The sequence below is a fragment of the Pongo pygmaeus genome, chromosome 16 (assembly GCF_028885625.2).
Source record: "Pongo pygmaeus isolate AG05252 chromosome 16, NHGRI_mPonPyg2-v2.0_pri, whole genome shotgun sequence".
NCBI classification, from domain to species: Eukaryota; Metazoa; Chordata; class Mammalia; order Primates; family Hominidae; genus Pongo; species Pongo pygmaeus.
The window spans coordinates 97,158,302-97,175,227 of record NC_072389.2 but is presented as its reverse complement, the minus strand read 5'-3'; the positions used below and the strand labels follow the sequence as shown (position 1 = coordinate 97,175,227).

Sequence of the window (16,926 nt, the reverse complement as noted above, 5' to 3'; positions counted from 1 at the left end):
CACCGACTCCAAAGTTGAATTCAAGTCCATGATTCCTCTAAGACCCCTGTTGACCTCATTAACCAGAGTCAGGGATGGTCACAGAAAATTAACACTATATACTAGACATTTTCAGAGACGTGAGAATATTTGTTTATCTTTCAAGTTAGGTACCCCAGAGCAATCTGAGCTCTGTGGAATTCCTATTAGTGGTTCTAGATAAGACACCAAGAGATTGAAAAGCACACGGTTAAAAAGCTTGATCTCACATCATCAAATAAAAAAGTCAAAATTATTCCATTAAAGTATGAGTGAAGAGGCAGATGTAGATATTATAGAGACAATGGCTAAAACATGACCAAGAAATGCAACAAAAAATAACTTCCAAAGAAAGAAAAAATTGTTCCTCACCTATACACTTTTCAGTATCTGGCATGGGTAAGGCTTCTGCTTAAGTGGAAAAGAATGTTTTAAGAATCAGGTAAGCCTGGCTTTTAAAAAAAATTTTCACTAAATCCGAGACTTGAAAGTCACTGCAAGTTAACCTTCCTAGCCTCCAAAACAAAATAAGCTCCTTAAAAAAATATGATATATAATGTGGGATTGCAAGAGCAATGTGAATATAGCATGAAGAGATTTAAACATTTTAAAAGAGGTTTTTTCCCTCGAGTATGAGCAAAGTTCTTTTTGGCTTAATATTTTTAGCAAAAAGAAGTCTTTTGATCAGAAATTCTCACAAAGTATATAGGTAACTGCTAGATTCTTAGAATAGTAATAACAATTTCTTAATAAGTAGTGTCATAGTTTTAACATTACTATAAATTGCAGGTTTTTTCTATAATTTTCAAAGTAAAGAAATCAGGCCTATCTTCTGTATTCCCTCCCTGGTGAATATTTTGTTTCTTTCTCAGTTATTTTTCTGAAAAATTTTCCCATATGCTAGTGGACACTTAAAGAGGAAATATGGAAAAAATTTAATTTTTTTTTTCTTTTGAGACACTCTTGCACTGTCGCCTGGGCTGGAGTGCAGTGGCCTGATCTCTGCTCACTGCAACCTTCACCTCCTAGGTTCAAGCAATTCTCCTGCCTCAGCCTCCCAAGTAGCTGGGATTACAGGCGCCTGCCACCACGCTCAGCTAATTTTTTGCACTTTTAGTAGAGATGGAGTTTCACTATGTTGGTCAGGCTGGCCTCAAACTCCTGACTTTGTGATCCATCCACCTCGGCCTCCCAAAGTGCTGGGATTACAGGTGTGAGCCACCATACCCAGCCAAAAATTTTAATTCTTATAAGTTCAAAAAAATAGAATTAATGCATATGTGGGCCTTAGAAAACATACTCCAAAAGTTTGGCTCTTTGGGATGCCAAGCCCTTTGAACTAAAATAGGAAGGCTTCAGAAAGAAGCCTGAAAACCAAGGTCTCTCTCAGACCTTTTCTTGCCCACGCCCGCACCTCCCGGCCCCATGTCTCTGATCTGCTTTCTTTCCTCAAGTGCAGGGAGGGACTCTTTTGGGAATTTTCTGACTATGGAAACTTCTTTCCAAAAGAAATGCAGTTGTCCTAAGAATCTCATCAAATAACCAGGAAAGATTAACCAGTGGAGAAAAGAGGAGACTAAAAGTCTTCACCACACCCAGATAGGCTTTTCCTATCTTCACCACACCCAGATAGGCTATTCCTCTGAGAGCAACTCAGAGAGGCTGCCTGGGAGGCTTTATCTGCATAATAAAACAACCTTTGTTCACAGTGAAGTTTTGCCCCTCACCTTGCCCAGAGCTCAGAGGAAATTTGTCCCAGACTATTGTTCTTTGGGCTCATTCATTTGCCCTAAAAATCATTCACTATTTTTCTAAAATTACCTACATCCCCCAACTTTCCCCTCCCCTACGAAGAGAGGACTTAAGCCTCAACCTTCTAGCCATTCTTTGAGAGTCATATTTTGGAGAATCCCATGTCCATATATCCCTGTTAATAATTTGTGTGCCTTTTTATTCTATTAATCTGTCTATTGTCAGTCATTTCAGCGAACTTCAGTAGGTGAAGAGGAAGCTTTTCCTCAACCTCTGCACATGTTTTAGATTGCCCATATATGATAATCAGCTATCATTACCGTTTTACAACCCTTGACACCGTCAAGTTGTTAAGACAACAGAAAAATGTTCTCAAATGTGTAAGGGCTTAGAACACACAAACATACAGACACTACATTTTCTAGGAGTATCATCCTGGAAAAAAAAAAAAAACGTATTTTGAGGCATTGTAAATCTGACTGGAAGATATCTAAATTAGGAGCACAAAATTTTATAGTCTAGTGGAAAAGGATTGGTAGTTGGCATCATAACAAATTTAAATAACTCTAAATCATATAATTACAAATATGACTACAAAATGAAGCCAATAGAAATATTCATGAAAGATAAAGCATATAACATGAACATTATAATATCGTAATGATCACCTGGGTCCCAAGTTCCCAAATGGCCTTAGATGAAAATTCTAATCCCTCAAAGAAGCCAGAGAACAACTACCCCTTTCCTCTGGGGCCCACAACTACAAGATATTTCCCAATTCTCCAGGCCATGGGATAGTGTTCAACAAAGAAAATCGCTACAGAGATATGAATTCCACTTCTAGGCCTGCCCATAAAGCCTACCTTGCAATTCTCTCTTCTTTCTTCCCAATCCCCAGGCTGGAAGTGAACACCCAAGGCAGCTTTGGAACTCCCCAGATGAAGACAGCAGGGCCATCCTCTGGATTCCTAGTTGACTGCACGAAGCATGATCCACCCCACCCCACCTGTATTCCCCACTGTTGGAGGAACATTTTACATGAGTGAAGCATAAAAAATGAATGAAATATCTTTTGCTGCTAAGCCACTGGGGGTGATTGGATTTTAATTTGCTATAACAGCTTTACCTTAACTAATATAATATCCTACTCAAAATCTGGAAAAATGAGTGTCTTTGTCAAGAACATCACAATGTTCTGGGGATTTCTGGGAACAGTTCTAATCCTTGGACCATCAGGATTTATGATCAGCTCTCCTGCAACTTCTCAAAGGTCACACTAATGTCACAATCCATGACTCTTTTCTCTCTTTTTTTTTTTCCTCTGCAGTATTTCATTGGCAGTGAGGGGAAGGAAGAAAAGGCAAGAATTATACCTGCACGATAAAAGGAAAAAGGCATTTTATCAATTCCTCCCTTAAAAAAAATCTGACATGTCTACATAGAAATTGAATCCACAAAGGAGTGGTAAAGAGGAGAAAAGAACATAATTTAATTTATTCTCAGCTAACAGGAAACTGAAATCCATACGGCTTTCCTCTGTCCTCCATGTAAGATGGCTTGGAGAGCCACATCTGTGAGAAATATGTTTTATGTCAAACTGATTAGGAGAGTCAATATTAGACATAACCTCTTTCTCTTTAAGAGTAGGCAGGCACACTCCATTATCCATTTATTTCTCTGGTGGGGCTTAAAGGGAGGCCTTAATCAACTTGCCTTATAACCTAAAGGCATTTGGAAGAAAAATCTATATTTGTTTCCTTAGTCAGATTGCTGAAGCATGAAATGGGATGTCTTGTCCTGCTGCCTTTGGTGAAAATGCCATATATTCTGTTTATTTATTTGGAGGGGGAAAACAGGAGAATTGTGAAAAACTTTTATATATTGCCCACTGGCTCTGAGTGATATGATTCAAATGGCTAGAGAAAGATAGGCAGATGCTTTCACGCAGAAAAGACTTGTACAGCAACTTTTCCCTTAAAACACAGGAAGACAGCCATTGCAGTGGTATCAATGCAAGAACAAGAAAAATTCTTAAATTAGTTTTCACCTAACTTCTTTGGGTATCTTAATTGGCAAGATTACAAACACAAACTACAAACATCGTCTGAAAAGTGTCTCACGGCTGAATCAAAAAAAGGAAAATACAGGCTGGTAGAGGACCTATGCAAAGACCCCAGTCCCAGGACTGGAGGCCTGCTGGAAGGAAATGTGGTGGAGAGGGAGAGGACAGAGGAAGAGCCTCCACTTGGGTTAACCTAGACCTAGCCTGGAGATATGTATAAAACTGTTCATAGCAGGGATTCTGTCTAGCTGCTCTGTCTACCTAGGGAAGTATCTTTTCTCTGTGCCCTGTGTATAGCACACTGGCTGCCAGGAAGGTAAGAGAAGCAGGTTTAGAAAACTGATCATGGCAAAGCGGGGGATTAGGCAGCAGATAGGGCCCATCCCGTGAGCTCACCACAACTATCGTTACACTCTGGATGGCAAAACTTGTCCTGCTGCCTCTACTGACCCTGCATGCTGGATACTGGCCCCACTGGCACTGCTGCAATTATCCTAACAGATCCTTCATGATCGCAGATTCTGTGTACCACTACCTAGGTCCCTATTCAAAGTCTAGGGTGAATACATTTGACTAATGAAGCCTGGGTCTTGTGCAATGCCCTACTGCTTGCCAGGGGGTAAATAAGGGAGTGTCTGGCCTTTGGACATTTAGAGTGGAGGGAAATTCAGCCTCCCAAAAAGATTTCAGCTGGAGAATTCCCAAAACATAAGATCTCTAGCAACAGCCTGAAAAATGACAAAAGCTCCCTACAAGGGGACCATTCACTTGGCTCAACTGAACCAGGAGAAATCTTTGAGGAAAGAGGTAAAGTGGAGATGACAGTAAAAGTTCACAGATGAGAGTGACTCAAGTATAAGTGTTTCTGGGGAGATATGGAGAAATGATGAGCTTATAAATCATTTAACTTACATGTTCAGTGGCAGGAAAAAGCTCTATTTGAACTTAAAGTAAATATTGACAGTGGAAGATATTACAGGAACATAAATGCTATATTTATTTTAAAGGCATGTTAACTAATAATAGAATATGAATTTCAGGATCCATATGATAGAATAAACATAGGAGTTGATGTTGGAAATCTATTATAAGAATTCTTGAGAATCTGAACAGGTCAGACAGCTCTCCAGAGCTACAAGTTTACATGTTTATTAACAGAAATAACAGATTATCTCAACACAGGAGGAAAAAAGTTCTAGATTCTGTCAGAGTCAGAAATTCCTAAAAGATAGTCATATCTGCCCAGAAAAACACCCGTTTGGCTCTAGTTTGAATCAGTGTAAGTCTAAGCCAAGATTGGATATTCCCTCCATTCTTCCCATATAGAGCTAGGGCCTCCAATTTAAGTTCAGTAAACTGGGGGAGAAACACAAAAATACAATGAGATTTTCTAAACCCCCAGAGTAGTCAGGAGCTACATTTTTTGTATCTGGGACTATTCGAGGAAAAAAAAATCTGATTGGTAGCCACAACTTTTTCAAAGTGAAATTGCTTTTTTTGTCTTGTTTTGTTCTTTAATTATAAAAATGAAGCACACCACCAGGCGTGGTGGCTCTTGTCTAAAATCCCAGTACTTTCGGAGGCCAAGGCAGGAGGATTCCTTGAGGCCAGGAGTTTGAGACTGGCCTGGGCAACATAGCAAGACTCTACATCTCCGAAAAGAAAAAAAAAAAATGACAGATTAATGGAAAGAAGGGAGGGAAAAAGCAAGGTAGAACAGATGGAAGGAAGAGAGGGAGGGAGGGAGGGAGGGAGGGAGGGAAGGAAGGAGGGAGGAAAAGAGCCCTGTTGTAATCATTCAAAAAATGCCAAAAAGAATAAGGAAGAAGGCAAATGACCTGAATTTTTGCCCCAAAGAAGGACAAAGTTCAAATAATAGCTACCTCTTTCTTTACTCCTCTATTTATCTGCATAGAGAGCCACCTACCCTCCAACTCACACTTGAATACTAATATGTTTTTACCAATGGGAGGCTAATGCCAGATGCCAACACATTTTTGACCACTCTGGTAAAAAATAGCTCCAAGTCTTTTCTTGAGCACCAGATTCCATTACTTCTTCCTACCTTCCTGGAGCCCCAGTATACCACCCAGGTAGGAGGTCACCAACACCAGAAATACTTCACAAGGCACAGGCTCCAGTGGAAGGTAAAAGCTCTTACGTAGGTAGAAAAGCCTTGAAGGTTATTCCTGAGTTATTCAAGGGAGGAGCCTTCCCTGTCAGCTCAAAAACACTGTTGAGTGCTGGTCTAAGTGCCCTGATATATAATTACTTTTCTTGACCACTATGCAACCATATTCACTGACTCCATATGTTTCTTCATGACAACGTTGTTTTGTACTTTTTTCAGGATTAGAATATTAATTCTAATTAATACAGAAGTTGTAAGTTGAATATTTACAACTTGCAATTTTTTTTACTGGATCCTAGATTATTATATACTATATTTATATGGGGAAATTGTATGGTTTCTCCTACAAGACTGCTTTAAAATTAATATCAATTATTGTGTTATATAAAAATGATTTACCTTTTTCCACAAAATATTTTCTTACTTGATAGTGATTCATCATTTCACACTAAGATCAGAAATAAGACAAGGATGTCTTCTGTTATCACTCCTGTTAAACAAAACCCATTGCAATAAAGCAAGAGTAAGAAATGGAGAACAGATTAGAAAAAAAATAGCTCTGTTTTATCCATAAAGACATATTTATCTTCCCAAAGAAACCCACCAAAATGCTCCTAGAATTAATAAATTAGTTTACTGAGGTTGCAGAATTACAAAAGTCAACCATTTTTCTAGATAGTGGCAATGAACAACTGGATTTCAAAATTTAAAGACAACATCATTTATAATAGCATCTCCTGCCCCATTGAAATACTTAAATTCTAACAAAACGTGCTCAGGAATTATATACTATAAACTGCAAAACACTGCTCAAATAAATCCTGGAAGATGTAATTAAGTATAAAGATATAACATATTCTTGGATTGAAAGGTTCAATGTGGCAAATATACCAACTCTCCCCAGTACAATCCTAACCAAAATTCCAGCAAGCATTGGGTAGATATCAACAAACTGATTCTAAACAGCAAAACATAGTAGAATAGCAAAATGATTCTGAAAGAGAATTAAAAAATGGAAAGATTTACACTACCCAATTTCAAGACTTTTATTTAAAATTTTTTTATTTTGTATTTTTTATTTTTATTTTTTTGAGACAGTCTCACTCTATTGCCAGGCTGGAGAGTGGTGGTGTGATCTTGGCTTACTGCAACCTCCACCTCCTGGGTTCAAGTGATTCTCCTGCCTCAGCCTCCTGAGTAGCTGGGACCACAGGCATGTGCCACCATGCCCAGCTAATTTTTGTATTTTTAGTAGAGATGGGGTTTCACCATGTTGGCCAGGATGGTCTCGATCTCTTTACCTCATGATCTGCCCACCTTGGTTTCCCAAAGTGCTGGGATTATTATAAAGATGTAGTAATAAAGACAGTAGCAAAAGGATAGACACATAGATCAATGAAATAGAAGAGAAAGCCCTGAACTAGACCTACATAAATATAGACAATTGATTTTTACACATTTTGTGTTGTTAACTCTTGTAGTGATTGCCCTAGGTTTTATAATATACAATTTTAAATAATCTAAGTCCACCTTCAAATAAAAGTGTTGCCACACGTTATGTAAGATCTTACAACAGTGTTTCCCAATTCCTTCTTCTCATCTTTTGCACCACCATTGTAACTCATCTTACTCTCACATACACCATAACCATATAATATATGGTTATTATTACTTTAAACAGTCAAGTTACTTTTTATAGCAAGAAAATATGATAAAGTATATTTTACAGCTAGAAATATGATAAAGTATATTTCCCTTCATTTATGTCCTGTATGCAGATCTAAGTTCCAAACAAATTCTTTGTTTGAAGAACTTCCTTTAATATTTCCTGTAAAGTAGGAAATATTACTGAACCTCCTCAGTTTATGTTGGTACACAAAAGTATTTATTTGTTTTTCACAGTTGAAAGATATTTCTCCTGGATGTAGAAATCTGGTTTGACAGTTTTTTTCTTTCAACACTTTAAAAATCTCACTCCATTGTCTCTGGCTTGCATGGTTTCTGGTGAGACGTCTGCTGTAATTCTTGTCCTTATTCCTCCATAGTTACAGTAGTCCCCCATTATCACTAGTTCCACTTTCTGCTATGTCAGTTCCCCATGATAAAGCACAATAAGTTTTGTTGAGCTAACTTTGCTGTTTTAAAGAACACCCTTCATTCTGAGATGGTGCACGTCCTTCTCTCCTCCTCTCCCCCCTCCTTTCTTCTTCTCACATCCTTTTAAAAATTAAATTGGGATGATATAAAATGTTAGAATTTGTTTGTTATTTTGTTTTGTTTTTTCATATCCTTACTTGAGAAAATAAAATTTGACAACCTAAAAAAAATATATATATTTGGGGAAAGAAATCACATTTACATAAATTTTATTATAGTATATTGTTATAATTGTTCTATTTTATTAGTAGTTATTGTTATCAACCTCTTACTGGGCATAATTTATAAATTAAGCTTTACTGTAGAAATGCATGCATAGGAAAAAATCATAATACATATACTATATATAGGGTTTGGTGCTAGCTACAGGTTCAGAGATCCACTGAAGGTCTTTAAATGTATCCCTCACAGAAAAGGGGGGACTACATTAATGTGCATTTTCCTCTGGTTCCATTCAAGAGTTTTATTTTGTTTTTGGTTTTCAGTAGTTTAAATATGCCTATGTGTGTTGTTTGGTTTTGTTCTTGCATTATCCTATTTAGTGTTCTCTGAGATTCCTGGATCTGTAGTTTGGTATCTGCCACTAACTTGGAACAATTCTCAGCCATTATTTCTTCAAATATTTATTCTGCCTCATTCTTTTTTACTTTCCATCTGGTATTCCCAATAGGCACATGTTATAAAGTTGTAATTGTCCCACGACTTTTCAATGCTTTTTTTGTTGTTGTTACTATGTTATTTCCTAACTTTTTCCTTTTGGCATTTTAGTTAGAGTAATTTCTATTGACCTATATCTTCAAGTTGACTGATCTTTGCTTTGGCCATGTCAAAAGCATTCTTTACTTCTGTCATTGTGTTTGGTTTTTAATGATATATCATAGTTGTACATATTTTGGGGGTACATATGATATTTTGATATATGTATATGATGTATAATAATCAAATTAGCATAATTGGGATATTTGTCACCTCAAACATTTTTCTTTGTGTTGGGAACATTACAATTCTTCTCTTCTAGCTACTTTGAAATGCATAATATATTATTATTAACTGCAGTGTCCCTACTGTACTATCAAATACTAGAATGTATTCCTTCTATCTAACTGTATTTTTGTACCCATTAATCACTCTCTCTTCATCCATTTCTAGTGCTGTCATAGATGCTCTCTTACAGCTTTCATCTCTCCACTGAAATTACCTGTCTGATCTTGTATATTGTCTATCTTTTTAACAGAGACTTCAACATATTAATTATAGTTCTATTAAATTCCCCATCCATTAATCCTATTATCTGTGTCATACCTGAGCTTCATTCTGATGATAGTTTATCTTGTCACAGTGTATTTTTATTGCCATTTGATAAGGCTTATAAATTGTTGGAAGCTAGACATATTATATATGACAGCAGATACTGAGATAGGCACTTTTTAGAGATGAGCATGCGTTTGCTTAAACTAGGCTCTAGTATGAGGGTTCACGTTAACCTAGTCAGGAGCTGAGCTGTGTTTGAAGTTCATTGTCGCTATAGTTACCAGACTTGGAGTTTATTGTTGATAATGGACACCAGAGACTCCCAGTCCTTCCAGTGATACTTTATTTTTGTCTCTCTGATTGGCTTTGGGTATTTGCTTTGTACTGCTCACCAGAAATAATTTGCCTCTTACAGCTGTCCAGGCAAACTTCCCTATTATATTTTTACATGAGCTGGTTAGCATGCTGGTCATGTCCTGTTGGGGAGGAGAACAGCCTCTGACTCAGCATCAGACTTGAGCAGCTACTGGGAACCTAGTTTCAGGGGGTGGCCTTCACAAGAGTTTCTGTCCTTCTTCCAGAAGTAGAACCTGTCCCCACCCCTCAGCTGTAGTTGGTATCTGCCAGCATCCTCAGGCTATGGTTTTAACACCCTGTCCCCTGCAGAATGTGGCTTTTATTTTTTAGCTTAAGGGCAATAGAGAGATGTATCTGGGCAGAGGTTTGGTGATTGTCTCCATCTTGCCCCCACCCAAGCTGCAATGAGATTCCACCACAGATTTGACTACAAGCCTTGATAACCTTTCCCTGCAGACTAAAGCTTTTGTTATATAGGAGAGATGGGAGACAGGCCTGCCTGAATTTCACATTGGCTGCTGCTGTTTTCATCCCCTAACATAACAACAAGCACCAGAGTTGGAAAGGCGACAGGGAGCTTTCCCTGAATCCTACCCCATCCTCCCTGTGAGTTATTGGAGAAAAGGCCTACACAGGATAAAAACCTTCTGTATCTGCCTATATCTGCTGCCCTCAAGGGCTTTACCCTCTTCCTGTAGCCCACACTCAGGTTTTAGCAGTTTATTAAAAATTTCTGTTATTCTTAATCCATTGCTCCTGCTATAACAGAATACCTGAGACTGGGTAATTTATAAAAAACAGAAATGTATTTCTCACAGTTCTGGAGGCTGGAAGTCTAAGATCAAAGTACCTGCAGGTTGGGTGTCTCGTGAGTGCCATCTCTGCTTCCAAGATGACCCTTGTTGCTGAATCCTCTGGAGGAGACAACACTGTGTCCTCACATGGCAGAAGAAACAGAGGGCAAGAGAGCCTTACTAGTTTCCTTGAGGCTTTTCTTAAAGGCACTAATGACCTCCTAATGGCGCCACCTCCTAATGGTATCACATTGGTCATGAAGTTTTAATGTATGAATTTTAAGGGGACACATTCTGACCACAACATAGTTTAGTCTCCTAATCTGTTTATATGGCATCCATGGTTGCGTGCCCCAGGCACACATAGGCTTGGGTCCTATTTCACTCTGTAGGCCCCTTTATCTCTCCAGAATTCAATTTAGTTGCCCACTCTGTCATCTCCAATGTTTTTAAGAAAAGTTAATTTTCCATTTTCCTAGCTTTTTCTTATTGTAGGATTGAAGTGACTTTTTTTTCAAGCTGTCTACATCTCCAGACAAAAACCAGAAGCCAGGTAAATTGATTTTGGACAAGGTGCAAAGGTAATTTAATGGAGAAAGGATAGGTTTTTCAATAAGTAGGACTGGGACCAGTGGGGATCTATATGCAAAATGTGAACTTTGATACATACCTCACAACTTTACAGAAATGAACTCAAAAAAGATTGTAGACCTAAATATAAAATGTAAGAAAATAAAACTTCTCATAAGAAAACATAGGCAAAAAAAAAATGTATGCCCTTTGTTTTGGCAATGAGCATTTAGGTAGGACACTAAAGCATGATTCATAAAGAAAAAATTACAAATTAGACTTTATTAAAATTAAATACGTTGCTCTACAAAATACTCTGTTATGAAAAGACAACCCACAGAATGGGAAAAAATATTTCCAAGTCATCTATCTGATGAAAAACTGATACACAGACTATATAAAGAATTCTTAAAACTCAACAATAAGGAAATGACAATTCCAATTTTTAAAATGGGGAAAAGACTTGAATAGACACTTCACTGAAGAAGATACGCAGATGACAAAATAGGCATATAAATATGTGCTCAACATCATAGGTATTAGGAAAAAGCAATCTGAAACCATGAGATACTATTATATACATATTAGAATCGCTAAAATAAAGAAAACTGATGATACTGAGCACTAAGGAGGATGCAGAGCTACAGGAACTCCCATTCATTGCTGGGAGAATGAACAATTATAGGGCCACACTGGAAGTTTGACAGTTTAACTTTTTCAGCATACTCTTGCCATACAACCCAGCAATGCCCCCCCTTAGGTATTTTTGTTTACTAAAGTGAATCAAAAATGTATATCCATACTACCACTTGCACTCAAATGTTCATAGTAGGTTTATTCATAATCACCAAAAACTGAAAACAACCCAGATGTCATTCAATGGATTAATGGATAAACAAACTCTAGTACATCTACTCAGTAATAAAGGAACAACTGATACACAATTGTCTAGCAAGTATATGAAGTGAAAAAACCTTGAATGCATTTTCCTAAGTCAAAGAAGCCAGATCCAAAAGGCTACCTATTGTGTGATTCCATTTATATGATATTCTGGAAAAGACAGAGCTATAGATATGAAAAAAAATTTTTAAAAAAACAGATCAGTGGATGGGGGAGGGAGGACTGACTACAAATGGCCACACAAGGAAATTTTCAGGAAGATTAAACTATTAACATTAGCAGAAGCTAGGTCATGGGTATACAGAACTCTCTGAACTATCTTTGCAATTCTTTGGTAAATCTAAAATTGATTTTTTAAAAAAGTTTGAAAGCAAACAGTAAGTCTTAGCTCTGTAACTGATGAGAAATAAAATAGAAGAATTTTTTTTCACCTAACAGACTGAATTGTAGAATGAGAAACTCAAAAGATGGCTAGCTTAACTAACTTATACCTTAAAATTTACAGAGCATTAAAGCATTAATTGCCAGTTTTTAAGAACTCATGATTCATGATCTACTTAAATAACAGGAAGAAATAAGGAATAAAGTATCTATCTTTTGAAAAATGAAATAAAAGTAAACATAGGAACATGGATATTTATTCTAGAACCAGAAAATTGTTTTGCATGAAAAGAGTAACACTCTTCACTAATTCTTATATCAGTTTACTTCAAAAGTATACAAATCTAGAGAACTTAAAATAGTCTGATTTTTTTCTTGCAGATTAAGTGAATAAAATAATCAAGTGCTCTGAAAATAAAAATTTGGGATGTGTTGTAACTTGCGTATGTTGACAAATATGCTACATTATTTCTGTAATCAATGTGTCCCATTCAACCAGGCTAGGAAACACAATGAGGTTAAAGTTATTTTAAAATTCAAATGAAATGACTCATTCTTTGCAGGCTGTTGGCCCCATTTCTTGTTGAGAGAAGGTTTTTCTTGCCTCTCTGGGCTCCTTCTGGGTGTGATATTAAGGTTGGTGAAAACATAATTGCGGGTTTTGAATTGTTGAAATTTGCCATTTGATATTGAGATACATTCTTAAATAAGTGCGGTTATGTTATATGTCATTTTAATGGGCATTTCTCACTTTACTTTTTTTTGCTAATGACTTATTAATTGCTGTTTATTTTATATTTATTTTAGACTACGGAAATGATGTTAGGCAAAAAGCAAATTCGAGCAATTTTCTTATTCAAGTTTGAAATGGGTCATAAAGCAATGGAGACAACTCATAGCATCAACGACACATTTGGTCTAGGAACTGCTAACAAACGTACAGTGGAGTGGTGGTTCAAGAGGTTTTGCAAAGGAGACGAGAACCTTGAAGATGAAGAGCTAGTGGCCAGCCATTGGAAGTTGACAAGGACCAATTGAGAGTGATCATTGAAGCTGATCCTCTTACAATTCCACGAGAAGTTGCTGAAGCAATCAACATCGACCATTCTATGGTCATTTGGCATTTGAAGCAAATTGGAAAGGTGAAAAAGCTTGATAAGTGGATGCCTCATGAGCTGAGCAAAAATAAAAAAATTGGCATTTTGAAGTGTCATCTTCTCTTATTCTACACAACGACACGAACCATTTCTTGATTGGATTGTGACGTGTAAAAAAGTGGCTTTAACACAACAACCGGCGATGACCACCTCAGTAGTTGGACTGAGAAGAGGCTCCAAAGCACTTCCCAAAGCCAAACTTGCAGGAAAAATAGGTCATGCTCCCTGTTTGGTGGTCTGATCCACTACAACTTTCTGAATCCTGGTAAAACCATTACATCTGAGAAGTATGCTCAGCAAATCAATGAGTTGCACCAAAAACTGCAATGCCTACAATAGGCATTGGTCAACAGAGAGGGCCCAGTTCTTCTCCATGACAACACCTGACCATACACCACACAATGCTTCAAAACTTGAATGAATTGGGCTACAAAGTCTTGCTTCATCCACCATATCACCTGACCTCTCGCCAACCAACTACCACTTCTTCAAGCATCTCGACAACTTTTTGCAGGGAAAATGCTTCCACAACCAGCAGGATGCAGAAAATGCTTTCCAAGAGTTGGTCAAATCCCAAAGCATAGATTTTTATGCTACAGGAATAAACAAACATACTTCTCTTTGGCAAAAATGTGTTGACTGTAATGGTCCCTATTTTGATTAATAAAGATGTGTTTGAGCCTAGTTTTAATGATTTAAAATTCACAGTCCAAAAGTACAATTACTTCTGCACCAACCTAATACCTCTCAGTCCTGCAGCCTTTCTCCATCCCAAGTCCTAGGACCTTTAAAAGAGGAAACTAGACACCTGTGCCACCTGCCCAGGAGTTGATTGATTTTCAGCTCTGGTTGCTGTCACGGTCAACTAGTGCTCTTCTTCAAACAAGTAATACAACCACTCTGGTGCCATTCTTGTTCCCTGGTTAACAGTCTAAGTCAGTGGTTCTCCACAAGCAGCCCCCTGGCCAGCAGCATCAGCATCAGCACCACCTGGAAGCTTCTTCCAAATACAATTTCCTGAGCCCCATTCCAAGACCTACAGAGTCAGAAACTACCTGGTAGAGCCCAGTCACCTGTTCCATCAAGGCCCCCAGGTAATTCTGATGCACACCATGCTACAGTCAAAGAACCACTGACCTCTGGTGACCTGGACACAGGCACATACAAAACATTAAGGACCCAGAGGTTGGGCCTGAAACAAAGGCCTTCAGAGGCCAGGGCTTCCCCTGCACTGCTGGTCTGCCACTGCACTCTCTGGCTATGGACATAAAAGAGAAAACTGGTTTCTCCTTCAAAATCAAGTTTAACTATGGTAGCTCCTCCACATCATGGTAGGCTTGCTCTTGCCGTATGGTTCTTTTGTTACACACTGTTACACACACACACACACACAAACACAGAGTAACTTCCCCCCAAAAATGCCATTAAGCTAAGATCAAGGGATCCAGAGGGTTTGTTGTTTTGAGACAAGGTCTCAATTTGTCACCCACACTGGAGTGCAGTGGTGTAATCACAGCTCACTATAGCCTCCACCTCCAGAGCTCAGGTGATCCTCCCACCTCAGCCACCCAAGTAGCTGGGACTACAAGTGTGTGCCACCACACCCAGCTAGCTTTTTTGTATTTTTTGTAGAGATAAGGTTTTACCATGTTGGTCAGTCTGCTCTTGAACTCCTGGGCTCAAGTGGTTCTCCTGCCTCAGCTTCCCAGAGTGTTGGGATTACAGGTGTAAACCACCTTGCCTGGCCAGTTTTGTCTTAAAAAAAAAAAAAAAAAAAACAGAAAACAGAAAACAACAACAACAACAACAAAAAAAACCACAGGCTGTGCCTAGAACTCCCCTCTCTGTGAACCTCATCATCCGAAGAATAGATTCAGTAACCCAACTTGAACCCCAAGGTCCATCCTGAATTTCTCTCCCAGACAAGTGACTCCCAGGCTGGAAAATTCTCTGAATTTCTCTGAAAATGTATGTACACATTTTAAACTATTTTTTTTTCTTACAAGTTAGAAAAATGTCAATAAAAAAATTGGCACTGCTTTCTGGCCACTACAATGTTACTATCTGGTGTTGTTTGAGAAGCAGCAACACGGAAGCAGCTTTCTGATTTCATCCTGAAATTCTGAAATTAGAGCACAACCCATCTCAAAGCCAGAAGGGCCATATATGAACTGTGGGCTCACCTCTCATTGCTCATCATCACTCTGCTGTAAAGGCAAAGCGATACCACAGCAGGTGGCCTCTGTTTTTCATGGCAAAAAGCTGTGGAGAGCCTCTGACATCCTGGGTAAACTGAGGTCACTAAAGCACCCATCTAGGGGAGTAGTGCTTTCAGGAGCTTCCCTGGCGATCAGCACATACCCCATTATAATTTGAGTGAATGATTTTGTGAGCCACAGGCCCCAGCCCTCTCCTGTTTCAAGTCAGACGAGTATAATAGCATCTTGCATGGCCCAGCACGTTGAAGCTTAGCACATTCCCGTGCTACGTCCAGTCCACGGAACCATGAGCCAGAAAGTCTGGGTTCAACATCTACCTCTCTACTTGTGTTCTCCTCCTCAAATCACTCAACCTTTCTCACTCTGCTTCCTCATTTAGTGAGAGTGGTGATGACTCTGTGGCTGGGCAATAGTGAAGATAAATGAACGATGTGGAAGAATGTCTTGGTGAGTACTGAGGTGTTGTATATATGTAAGAATTGATTATTACTCCTCAAGAGCAAAGAGCATGCTGTCTATCGTGTCTTGACTGGGCATGGTCAGAGGTCCCAAGCCCGGTATCGTTCACATCCATTAAAGATCCTCCTGTGATTTGGCCTCCTGGTGATGATACAGGAGTTAAGAAGAAATTACTTCGGCAGATAGCAAGGGAATGGGAGTCATCAGTAAGGCTTTTCTTTTTAATGAAAAGCAGCCCCAAATCATTTTCTAACAGAGCAGCGTGCAAGCTGGGAGCTTGCACGGGTGAATGCCAGCAGGAACTGAAGACTAGACATTTTCAAAATGGCGGCTCCACCCTCCCTTCTCTCCCAGCCATGTGTACTGTAAAGGGGCAGACAAGATGTCCCCATCAACTGGGAAGCCCATTTGCATACGATTAGGGTGAGGCAACCAGCCTTCCTGACTAGACGTCATACCTGACCGAACCAATCTGTGAGCCCTATGTAAATCAGACACCACCTTCTCCAGCCTGCCTACAAAATCTGCTGCAGTTCACTGCCTCCCCCCGTTTTCAGATGTCTCTCTGTCTCTCTCTCAAGGAGATGCTCTCTTCTCTCCTTTCTTCTATTAAACTTTACACTCCTTAACCCACCCACATGTGTCTGTGTCCTGAATTCTTTCTCAGCGTGCAACAGTGAACCCCAGGGTATATACCCCAGACAGCATAGCCGCTTCC

General features: G+C 38.8%; 1 long non-coding RNA gene across 1 annotated transcript in view; it reads right to left on the bottom strand.

Annotated features, from left to right (window-relative positions):
* Positions 1–6,525: 6,525 nt before the first annotated feature.
* Positions 6,526–16,926, bottom strand: part of LOC129014403 (uncharacterized) — a 33,781-nt gene continuing 23,380 nt past the window's right edge. Inside the window, exons 3-4 of the long non-coding RNA XR_008494213.1 lie at positions 12,067–12,157; positions 6,526–8,180 (exon numbers count right to left, since the gene is read on the bottom strand). This is a non-coding gene — a long non-coding RNA (uncharacterized LOC129014403). The remainder of the gene's footprint in view (positions 8,181–12,066; positions 12,158–16,926) is intronic.